Source organism: Propithecus coquereli, unplaced genomic scaffold (genome assembly GCF_000956105.1).
Source record: "Propithecus coquereli isolate 6110/MARCELLA unplaced genomic scaffold, Pcoq_1.0 Scaffold177, whole genome shotgun sequence".
Taxonomy (NCBI): domain Eukaryota; kingdom Metazoa; phylum Chordata; class Mammalia; order Primates; family Indriidae; genus Propithecus; species Propithecus coquereli.
Genome location: NW_012142412.1, coordinates 4,074,964 through 4,085,338, shown reverse-complemented (window position 1 = coordinate 4,085,338; position 10,375 = coordinate 4,074,964).

Sequence of the window (10,375 nt, the reverse complement as noted above, 5' to 3'; positions counted from 1 at the left end):
CATTCTATCTTCCCAGAAAGTGGGTTAAGTTAGAGAGGGTGACAGAACAGAGAAAAAAGACAAAGAACTCTAGATCTGTGAAACCATGAATGACTCCCCAAATTCATTCTACTTACTCATCAAACACCCCAGAGATATTTGAAAGACTGTAACAGGATTTAACATTCCTTCATTCTTGAAAACAAGACCAGGACAGAAAATGTGACCTGGCAGCCAACTTGGAGGTTGGAGATGGTGATAAGACTGATGAGGAGGAGGCCAGAGATGATGACAAGAATGACTATGACAGCAGTGAGCATTTATGGAGTGCTTACTGCATGCCAGGCCCTGGGCTCAGTGTTTTCCAAACATTATCTTGGTATCTGTTTGGAGTTTCTCTTGGTCTGCAGTTGAGAATTTGGGTCATTCATAGGTCAATGAAGATGACAGGTGAATTCAGCAACTCAGCGACATAGGCGAGGAGGAGAGAGAACCACTGCAGCTATTCTTTTGCTGGGAAAAATTTCAAGACAGAGGCTCACAGCTGCTGAGGTCTTGCATTTGAGACTTTCACTCCTCCACTTCCCATTTGCTTTTACAGCATGTGATAAATGGGTCTCTTTAAGGCTCTGCTGCACATAGATTTTTAGCATCCAGATTCTGTTTATTCTGGCTGACGAGGGAAGAAGAACAAGAAAAAAAAAATGTACAATAGAAGAAAAATGGGTAAAATTGACTTCCAACATTTGGTTAGAAAGCTATTTTTCTCCTGATTTTTTTTTCTCCCAAAAAAGTGCCTACCAAATTAACTTGCTATATATTCCCTTCTCGTAGAGAACCCAAATGGAAAGAGGCGTGGGAATACAAGACAGGAATGAGTAGGAAGAAAGCAGAATCAAGGTGGAAAGAAAACATTTGTTCCCTCTTCTTTGCTGTTTTTGTGACATGACGCTGACTTGAGGGAAGATTATGTACAACTTTATCAGAGACCTTTCTCCGCATACTCACCTACGTTGTCACCACCTGTCTTTGGGTGGGGCTGTGAGGACTTCTTTCACTTTACTTCCTCTAAGCTCGGCATGACCAGTCATCAGCAATAGGCACATTTTCATGTCAGAGGCTAAGGAACTCCTGCCCTAACAGGTGAGCAGTCTAGACTCCTCAGAAGAGGTGTGCAACTTAAGGCTATGCAACAAGGATATGCACTCAGCTTTTCCCAGTGTAAAATTTAAGTTGCAATTCATGATTTCATATCCTGAATAATCTTTTCCTAAGGTTTTCAAGTCCTACTCACGTTAGCCTAGCCCTTTCTCTGCTAAGCTGTTTAACTACATTGGTCTTACCTCCAAGTGTCCACGTCCACGTTTATCTCCGACTATGATTCTCTTTCCCTGCTCTCCTGGAAGCCCAGATGACGTGACTTTTTGAGCTCTGACTGAGGATTCCAACCTGAAATGCTGCTCCCCCGTCCACAGAGAACTCCCTCTGGACTTTCATTCCTCCTTCACGCCCATAAAATTATGATGGTGGTAGCAGGGAAAACACTGGGTGTTGAAGACACCTGGATTTGAAACATAGTTTGGCCATGTCCACGCTGTAGGAATTTTGAAAAGTTGCTTCACCAAAATCATTTTGCTGGTCCATGATAAAGTTGGCCTGGCAGAATGGTATCTGGGTCCCCTCCAGCTGTAGCATGCCAGAATAAGTGTGACTAGTCTTTAACTTGCACTGGAGAAGTTGCTTCCACATAATGGGGTTATGCAATTAACATTGTTATAGAATTAGTGCAACTTCAAATCTATTCTGGTTCAAAACAGGGTGTATAAAAATAGATATATAAACATAGAGATAATTTAGACATCTTCTTTGAAAAAACACAGTAAAATTTCTTTATAATTTGGCATGATGTTAAAGATAGGGGAAATAAAGCAAAATTATGCTTTTTCATCTCCATACTGAATGGTTCTGTCCGGAACAGACCTTGTATAACCTGGACCATGCCATGGGCATTATTTCTGCCCCCTGTATCTACTGCACCTTGGATTCCAGTACATCGTTTTGTTCTCTCATCTTCCCACAACAGATGTTCTGTTGGTGCTTTTGTGTTAACGACGGGGAGAAAGAATGGGACCTTTGTGAGTCTCAGTGGTGATGACTGTGTTAGCCAATTGATGGCTGGCCCGAAAGTCACTTAAGCAAGTTCTAGGGTCCCCCTGTGATGGATGGGCTTCCTGTGTGAGCCACGCACCCCACAGCTGATGCTGGGAGTCAGGTCCCTCCGGGGTCACCGACAATCATTCCACCCAGGAGAACTCTGCCCCGGCCGAGGTGTCGCTGCCCAGCCTGTCTCAGCAAGGAGTCTCGCTTCTCACCGTTTTTTATTGGTCCAGTAACTAGTGTTGACACCATGTTATTTTTCAGAAGGTGATTTTTTTTCTTCCAGACAACATCTTCAAGACAGTGGGCATTGCAGTTGTGGCAATAACACAAATGTAATTGAAGTAACAGCAGGCTCTTCAAGCTAAATGAAGGTAGATGTGGTTGAAGTTGCAAGATCTGGGCAAGTGAGCCCAGATGACTCGTCAGTGGCCATTAACTGTAGCCCCCGCCCGCCCCTGCAATTCCCTTCCCATTATGTCTTAGAGCTTTGTTTCCGACAAGTCGCCTGTGGCAGTGGGTTGGGAAGATGACTCTGAAGGGCTTCAGCCCACACAGGGACATGTGTGACAAATTATCCTGACAAGGCTGCCATTCCAATATTAGCAGCTCGTTAGAAGAGTTGGGTGAAACTCATCTCGGCTTTGATCAATTTTCTGCTAGCATTTCAGGACTTTCAAAGAATCCCCTCTTCCCCACCTCCTCCCGCCCCCACCCCTTCTCAAAGTGTTTTATTGTTGAGGCCACACTTGGCAGGAGGCCTTCCCGAGGGGTCAGAGAATCTGGCAACACACTGACCAAGTCTTACAAGTGTTTCTGCCCAGTTTTAGGAGGAAGAAAGGGAACACGAGCCTAGGTTTTTACATTTGTACTTGAAGCAATAAAAGAACTAAAGAGCTTGGATGATACAATCTCTAAGTTTTGTCCAATTCTCACACTCCATGACTCTGTGGGGAGAGCTGGGAGGCCTTTACTGCCTGGGCAATCTCGAAGCTGGAATGTCCCCCAGAGAACAGCCAACGCAAGCATGTGGCTGATGAAAGGCCACATGAGGAAATGCAGATAAGACAAAAGTCAGGACTTCCTGATTTCCAATCAGGTGTTCATCGCACTCGACGGCATCACCGAAAAAGAGGAAGTAATTGAAAGTGAGTGTATCAGACTTCTGTAGAGAAACCGAACCAATAGGAGATATATGCGTGTGTGTGCGTGTGTGTGAGTGTATAGTGAGATTGATTTTAAGGAACTGGCTCATGTGATCTGTGGAGATGGGCAAGTTTGAAATTTGTAGGACAAGCTTACCGGCTGGAAACCCAAACAGGAGTTGATGCTTCAGTCTTGAGTTTCCTTCTCCAGGAAACATCAGTATTTGCTTTTAGGGCCTTCAATAGACGGAATGAGACCCACCCACATTACTGAGGGTGATCTGTTTTACTTAAAGCCAACTGATTATAGATACTAATCACATCTACAAAATACCTTCTTATTGGGTGCTGCGTTTTTCACATTTTTGTGCTTTCTCTTGGTGGTTTTGCTATTTAGATTGGCCCCTAAGCATAGTGCTGAAGTGGTTCCTAGAGTTCCCAGGTGCAAGAAAGTGGTGATGGGCCTTACAGAGAAAATATGTGCTCATCGACCGACAAGCTTATCGACGGATCAGCTTCATTCGGGTGCGAGTTATAGGGCTGTTGGTGGTGCGTTCAATTTTAATGAATCAGCAATACATATTAAATAAGGTGTCTTTAAATAGAAACCCACATAAAACAAGGTTATATATTGGCCATTGATGAAGATGATGTGACCAGAGGCTCATGGCAAACCATCCCTGTGTTTCCACAAGGAGCGCTGTTTCAGTATTTGCCATTTCAGTGTTCTTGGCAACTTTATAGAACTTGACTACCTCAGATGACAAGAATTAGCTGTACATTAATGTGTTTAATCCTACAACAACCCTATCATTTCCATTTTAGCACAGAGAAGTCTTAAAGCGGTGGAGCTGGGTGAAAGCCAGGCAGGTCAGTTTCCAATGTCTACGTCACTAACCACAGCACTATGCTGTATCTCTGCAGTGGGTCTTCTAATATTACACATTTATTTATGCCTTTTATCTTTACTTACCTTTTTTATGTTATATCTTGTCCCACCCTCCTAAATTTTAGTGTTCTGTGGGTCTTAGTTTATCCTTTTTTTGTATATTGTAAAGCACTTAAAAATGGGAACCTGTAGAATAATAGAAGAAAGATGAAATAATAAAATACAGAAACTTGCTGTTGTACCCTTGAGATTTTTCTGAGAGTTCCAGGCAATGAAAGGAAACATACATGACTGGCTTGGGGATGGGACATCCCAAGCAAAAGAAGATAGGTTAAGAGTTGTTTATGTAAAAAAAAAAAAAAAAGAATTGTTTATGTAGATTCCCACATGGCATTTTTAACTGTAGGTTACTTAAAGTTTAGTGCTTAATCTCCCTATTTTTCATTAGTTGTATTTCCAGATAATATAACTGGACAAAATATAGCAAGACACCATGCTTTCCAAAACCTTTTATTTACCTGTGCTATGAGGCATGATGCAAAGTCCCTGCCTTTGAGGATTTTATTGTGTTGGAGGAAATGGACGAAAACAATAATTTTAATGCCATAGCAGAGATATTTCAGGCAGTGGGAACCTTGTGGACAAAGATATCAGGCAAGAAAGTATATGACTTGTTTCAGGAAAGACAAGGGATTAGAGCATTGTAATTGGGACAGGAAGGTGTGAGAGTCGAGGCCATCACTCTGCATAATTCCAAAATGCATCATCCCATTGTCTTCTCGGTGAATGGAGCCCTCTTGAGTAGTCTAGTGCACAACCTGAGAGCCTGAACAGGGAGGCCTTGGGTCAGGTTGAGAAGGGGAACCCAAATTATTTTTCTTTTTTCATATAATGAAGGAGAAGATTTGAAGGGGGAAATGAAATCAGATTTGCCCATTATTAAAAGGACAAACGCTCTATATTTTTCAGGATCGGCAAAATTAGAGATAATATATTTTTAACTAATTCCAATGGTACCTGCTTAAAATACTAATATTGGTGTTACTGTGAAAATGACTAATCATAGAGTCTTGTGAGTAATAAGTGCTTTCACTTAAGGTCAAGAAGCAGGTCAGAAAAATAATCTTTCCAGGCCTTTAAGCAGTTCAGATGGAAATGCATAGACCCTCAGAACACACCCTGTGCAAGATGGAAGGGATTTTAGAAATATTGTGTTCCAGTCTCCTTCATAGGTGAGGCAAAAATACCTTTGCAAATTTAACCTTAGGTTGCAATAGAATAAAGGCTGAAACTTGGGTCATGGCTTTTAACATAGTATTCTTGCCTTTCCGCTGACCTGCCACTAAAACAAACAACAATGATAAACTTTCACACTCTCTTAACAAAGATGAAGATGGCCGGATCGATGTTTTCCTTGACGATTTTTCTTTTTTGTTTTCCACTGCCTCGAGTCAATCCCAGCTTTGCACTGGAACTGAGTCCAAGCAGGATAAAATACCCTGAGAAGCTTTGTTCGGATGGCTGCAGCCTGGCCAGAGACAGGAAATGCTAGAAACCATGAGAGAGAGCCTGTTCTGAGGTGAACTCCAGTGGAGTCTGGCTCCATTCAAGCAAGTTCCCAAACAAAACAAAACAAAACAAATCCTTACATGGTCAGCCAACATTTTAAGGGTATTCCTCCAAAACAAACAGAAATTTACATCTTTAGAGAGCTTCCATGTCTGGAGCCCAGCCAATGCCCAAGTTCCCTGGGACAACCCCCCAATTTGTACCAGGAGAGGGAAGTCACCGTTGTGTGGCCCTTTAGTGAGACTCTGCTGCTTGTCATGAGCCCCTCGGATGACGGTGGCAGGGAGCACTTTCCTAAGGCTGTAACAGAAAACTATTGAGTTTCATTTTTCTTTTGCTGGATAATACACCAACCTTAATTGACATGAAGCTGTCATTCTCTCACCCTGTAAAAGAAAATCACTATAAGTTCATGGCTTAATCTTTGCTCATAGGAGACTTAATAAAAGCTATAACTCCCCCTTCCCCCTAAAAAAGAGAGAAAGAGAGAGGTGAGTGTTGTTAATCACTCTGTCAGTGGGAAAAGAATGCTTTCTGCTGCACTGTTGTTCACTGACCTAAGACAAATCTGAAGAAGAGGTCCAACTCTCATTTATACTCCAGAGGCCATCTTGTTTTGCAGAAGTTGGAATAAATAAAATATTTCCTGAAGAGTGAACACGTGCAGGAAAGAGCAGAGTGTGAGGGTATGTTGTAGTAAGACGGGCTAGCCAGATGTTACTGTTGACCTCCACTCGCTCGAATCTGATCGACGTTGGGATTGGATTTCCCCAGCTGTTTGGAAGAGCTACGTGGAAAGTCAACTCTTTCCCAAGACTCAGGGGGCCACCTGCAAAATATTCCCCTTCATTGCCATTGGGATTTCCATTATGTGCATTTCTGGGATCTTGGATCCCTATTTTTCACTGTGCAGAAATGTTATAAAAAGGATTATAGATTTATCAGCAATCAGATCTCTTAAAGAAAGCTCTGTGTTATTTCCACCATGAGATATGCTTAGAGTGTCAGCAAAACCCTACTGGATCCACATTGACTATTTAGTTTTTTGGATATTTTGAAATGTGGATGGCAAATATGAAAGCCAACAGGCTAACAAAAAGCACACACACGTGTGTGTGTGTGTGTTTATGAAAATAGATGCGTGTTGTGAACAAGTTACTGCAAATGGAAACCATCTATAAAACTGTCCTCTGGAGCCAACGCAACACTCACTAATTAGAATCATTTCTGGAAACTATTGTTTCAGGAAAGTGGTAATTCCAGGAAGCCTTGTAGATTTTATTTATTTATGTATTTATTTATGTAGATTTTTATCGCTGCAGCCTTGACTGAAATTAGCATCATGAAACAAGGACAGCAAAATTGCATATTTTAAATGTGCCTTAAAACTGAGCATTAGTCATAATAAAAACTCCAGATACCCCGTCATTCAAAACCAGCAATTCTGGTAAAAACCACAGAAATTTGGACCTCATATATAGATGGTTTAGCAGAAATTTACCTTTGCATTAGCTACCAAATAAGGGGTTTAGGAGTAAATCATGAATACAAATTAAATTGCAGGCCAAGGTTTAAAGAGAACAAACTGGTTTCAAACAGACCCTTAAGCATTCCAGAAGCAGCTATTTACATATAAGCAATTAATGCCTGAATTACAAATCATTCTTATCTGTTCATTAAAACAGACTCCCTGAGGACCTCTATTAGACTTTTTTAAAAGTGTAGAACTATAAATTGTATACATTTGAAAACAGGAACGTGTTCCCCTGTTCACCCTTCACTAATTCATTGGACCTTTTTGAGTTACTCTGCGTGGGAAAGGCTTTTGCTTGGCTCTTAGTGATAACACCGACATTGACCTCTGATGTTTTGGGGAGACCTCCTCAGAGTGTAAGAGCAGGTCGTATTTGCGTGTTCACGGAAGAGAAAGCCATTTACATGATGTAATTTAAGGGATGCACCTCGCCCCAAATATCTCTCCACTGGTGTCTCCAACATTTAATATTTCTAATGATTGGGCTCGTTTGGAGAAAGGCAAATAACTTTTTTGGGGAACCCCTGTTTAAATGAAAATATCTTCTCAGGGAAAGGCAACCCATGAGCATAGATGGGTTCGCTGACCCCAGGACAGCTCCGAGCTCTGAGCGTAGGTGCACAGGAGCAGAACCTGGTCGGGGAGGCCAGGCCTGCACCTTGGCACCTTCGTTCCCAGCCCTAAATTAGAGAGAACAGATGTAAGTGTGGACGGCATGATGATCTCAGGTGCCGGGCTGGGGAAAGGAGAGAGGTTTACAGTGAGGCAGGGAAGACAAAGAAGGGAAGTAGATGAAACAACTTCTAACTACTTCCTAATCGTGCGGAAGGCCAGCCTTGTTTCCAACACCCAAGTTTGGCTTCATCGTTCCCTTGGATTGGCTCCAATAATATCTAATCTCTTAGCCTTGGTCCTTTCAAGGCTGAAGCCTCTTATTCCACCCCATGCCAAGCTCCCCCAAAGTAGCTTCTTCCAGTTCACGACGAGCCCTTTAGAGTCCTGAGAGCTTGCCTTAAACATCCGTGTGCTCTCATGGGGGATACTTTGTCACCCATGATCAAGCATGGCCCTCTCCTCTGCGTGAATCTCTCGACTTCTGAAAGGAAGGTTTCCAGAATTAAAATTCAAGCCCAGCAAGGCGTTCCTGGGATACCATGAAATACAGTCTTGCAACTCTAGCATTCCGCGTGCTGAGAAGTCAAATACATAAAAGATCCATGCATTTATATGATCTACTGAACATTTATACATTGTTCAAAGCTTTACTTTTAAATGTTATTTGGGCCTGCGGTGATATATCTACCAAAAGCCGTATGAAAATACACCCAAGTAGATGTTTTAAAACACAATTGCCTATTGACCATTTTTCCATTTTTTTTTTTTTATTTAAAGAACAGAACATCTTTTAAGATAATCCTAGCGTTCCTTAGAGAAGGGAAGTGAGAATCCTGTTTTATTTCCATTGCAGGTGTTATGGCCAATCTCAGAAAAGCCCTTCATCCTCCCAGGCTGTTGTGTGTCAGGCACCTGCCAGATGGCTCACTTCGACTTCTTTTTTTGCTGGACCATTTCTATGACTGACCGATCCTTACAAATCGCACACTATTTGTGTAGCTACAGCTTTTATTTTTCATCTCCTTTCCTATAAAATGGAGCTATTGATTTTTATTCCTGGGAGATTTCTATTGGATGCTTTGAGATCTGTGATTGTTAGATAGGTGTGTAGGGCAAGATAACCTTTATTAGACAGCTTGGCAGATTTTCTATGCATAGATACCCTATGTTCTCACCCATTCGGGAGAGAAATGGTGAAAGGAATTTTGAACTTGCTGATGGGCCCCTGGGGACCCTCAGTTAAAACTCATAAGATGCTTGAATAAAGAGGAGAAGCACAAGATGGTACAACTAGATGGACGTGAGAGGGGTGAATTATATTGTCCCTACAAAGCCAAGAACTTTTCATGCGGTACATACAGTTGGCCGTCTGTATTAGCAGGTTCCAAATCCATGTATTCAATCAATCATAGATTGAAATTAATTTGTGGGAAAACAACAACAACAACAAAGTAACAATTCAATGACAGAAATAATACAAATATGAAACAATACAGTATAACAACTATTTACATAGTATTCACATTGCATTAGGTCTTACAGGTAATCTAGAGATGCTTTAAAGTATATTAGAGGCTGTGCATAGGATACATGCAAATACCAGGTCATTTTACATCAGGGACTTGAGTGTCCATGGATTTTGGTATCCACGGGGGTCCTAGAACTAATTCCTCACGAATACCGAGGGACGACTGTACATCCCTTTTCAGGACCTCAGCACATGGCTGGAGGACACACTCTGGGGTGTGATTCAGAGTGATTCCACACCAGTGCCAAGTGTTGGGGTCAGCGAATGCACCGATGAAGTGAAAGCAACAACCTGGGAGAACAAATGCAGCTAAGCTACCGGGTCCTCTCGCTAGGGAGACTTGCAATTCAGTAACAAAGAATAGTGGGGCCTCAGCACCAAATACCACTTTGATTGTCCCCCAAGCTGGGGACATCCCCAGGCCGATAAACCCTGAGAAACCAGGAGTAGGTTGTTGTACAACATTATCTAAATCCAAACATCAATATTAATATAACATGATCAGACTTCAACGACACATCATGGCAGACCGCACCACCTGTCATTCTTGATCCCCCTGAATCAAGCACACCCAGGGGAGCAGGCAGAAATAAAACTCCATCGTCCCTAAGCAGAACTCTACCAGGCACTGTCCACTTGAAGCTTTAAAACAGGCTTCATAGTTTATTACTTAACCCACCTGCAGCTCTCGGTACTAACGAACAGCTGAGCTGATACTTGATTCTCAACGTGAAGGTGCTGAAGATGACAATGCCAAGTGCAAACTGGCTGGTTGGGTGTAGGATAAAATATGACCCTACTAACATTTGGAGCTTTATCTCGCAAATTATTTTCTCTTGGCATTGTGAGCCAAAGCGCTATGAATAGTGACGCTCAGTCGGAGACAGTTATGACTCTAAGCCCCAGGAACAAAAACTAAGTGCAACCTTTCCACATACCACCCACGCTCTCTGGCCCTC